Genomic DNA, 2080 nt, shown 5'->3' with positions numbered 1-2080 from the left:
ACCATTGTATTTTTCATCTCATGTATTATAGGTGACGTTGGATTTGGGTCTTTTTATATCTTCCACATCTCTACTTAACATGTTAAATTTTTTCCTCTAGCTTCCTGTGTTTAACGTATATAGTTATAATAGTGGTTTTAATATCCTTTTCATCTAATTCTATCATCTGTGCAATTTCTATGTCAGTTTCAACTGATACATTTTAATCTCCATTATGGTTAATGTCTTCCTGCTTGCTAATTTTTTATTAAATGCCAAACATTTTGGCTCTCAGCTTGTGGGTGCTGAATATATTGCATTCCTTTTTTAAAATCTCTCAATGATTTTAATGCCTAGTTTTGATAAACAAAGTAAATTTCCACCTACTTCTTTTACATAGAGCAGAATGTAGTAGTTTTAAAAAAGTGTACATTCTTTAGCTTTCTCCTGTACTTTTTTTTGCCTATCTTTCAAAACTGAACACTGAATATTTTTAACATAGTAATGTGATGTTATATATACATTTTATTATTTCTTTTTAATATTTTATTTATTTGACAGACAGAGATCACAAGTAGACAGAGAGGCAGGCAGAGAGAGCTGGGGGCCGGGGGGGGGTGGGGGAAGCAGGCTCCCCGCTGAGCAGAGAGCCCGATGTGGGGCTTGATCCCAGAATGCTGGGATCATGACCCAAGCCAAAGGCAGAGGCTTTAACCCACTGAGCCATCCAGGCGCCCCTATACATACATTTTAATTGCACATATTAGTAATAAAATAACTCCATGTTTTGGTAATTCATAGCATATTTATGAAATGAAAAGCTTTCTATCAAAATATACTTTTCACTGGGAAAAAGAACTAAAACTGACAAATCAATCTATACAAAGTAAATATTAACTTACAGTAAATTTTTAAGTAATTTTAAGTAAATTTTAAAGTAAAGTAAAAATTAACTTAAATTAAAAAAAAATTAACTTTGGTAGGTTTCAGTGCAGGACAGTCCTTCACAAGCCTATTTGCCTTTATCCCCCAGAGTGGCTCATCTCCTGAGTTAAGATTTTAAAAAATATTTTTCATTGAGATTATTATGTTGACATTTGTTTCTCATTCCACATCCTCTTCAGCCAAGCTCTGAGCACTTAACAATTTCCCTGACTAATTGTTGGAAGCTTGGTCAGAAGCATCTGGAACATTGGCGGCAGAAGAATTTGCTGTAACACTTGCAATAAGTGCTGTGGCCATCCACACACAGCAGTTGCATTTGTCAGATGGTCTACACCCTTCTTGTATTTACCTCAAGCTGGCAACTTTTCTTCAGGGAAGAACTTCTGAATAGCTTCACCATCTTTAAAGTCCGGTAACTTGAGAAGTCCAGTTTTCTCCTTGGCAAGCTTTTGTTTCTTTCTTGGTTCTTGAGGCCTGTTCTCGAAGCTGGGGTCACTCCGTCTCTTGTGGTGGAAGTAAATATGGTACCCGATGAAAAGACCCCTGCAGACACCTGCTGTTATGGTTCTACCCCGCCATTCTCTCTTGACCAAGAAGCAGGAGTGAGCTCAGCGGCATCGGGATCCAGGTGACAAAGCAGTAGGCTGTGAACCCTCAGAGCGGATCCCCCTGCTCCCACCTGTTGCTTGCCATGAGTGATGCAGAAAGGCCTATCTATGTTTGTGATCTTATAAACACTCCTGAGCTTTGTTCTGAGGCTGATTAATTTACCAGGAAACATTTTTATCCTTTCAAATAATTCCTTTAAGCTTTGTTAGGACAAAAGCAACATTTGGTCTAGGGCTAATTTTTTAAATCAATGCACTGAACACAGTAGAATTTTGTTTTTTTTTTTTTCAAGATTTTATTTATTTGTTTGACAGAGAGAAAGATTACAAGTAGGCAGAAAGGCAGAGCAGAGAGAGAGAGAGAGGGAAGCAGTTTCCCTGTGAAACAGAGCCTGATATGGGGCTGGATCCCAGGACTCTGAGATCATGACCTGAGCAGAAGGCAGGGGCTCAACCCACTACCCACCCAGGTACCCCTAGGGCTAGTTTTTTCACAATACGGAGGCAAAAGCTGAGTACTCTACCCAATTCTGCACCATTAATGAAGT

At 38.6% G+C, this 2080-nt stretch overlaps 1 pseudogene; it reads right to left on the bottom strand.

The window, feature by feature from the left end:
- Positions 1-1083: 1083 nt before the first annotated feature.
- Positions 1084-1705, bottom strand: LOC116582232 (annotated as a pseudogene).
- Between the last annotated feature and the right edge of the window lie 375 nt (positions 1706-2080).

This window comes from Mustela erminea, chromosome X (assembly GCF_009829155.1).
Source record: "Mustela erminea isolate mMusErm1 chromosome X, mMusErm1.Pri, whole genome shotgun sequence".
Taxonomy (NCBI): Eukaryota; Metazoa; Chordata; class Mammalia; order Carnivora; family Mustelidae; genus Mustela; species Mustela erminea.
Note: the sequence above shows the minus strand (reverse complement) of the source record. Positions and strands in the feature narration are given on the sequence as shown.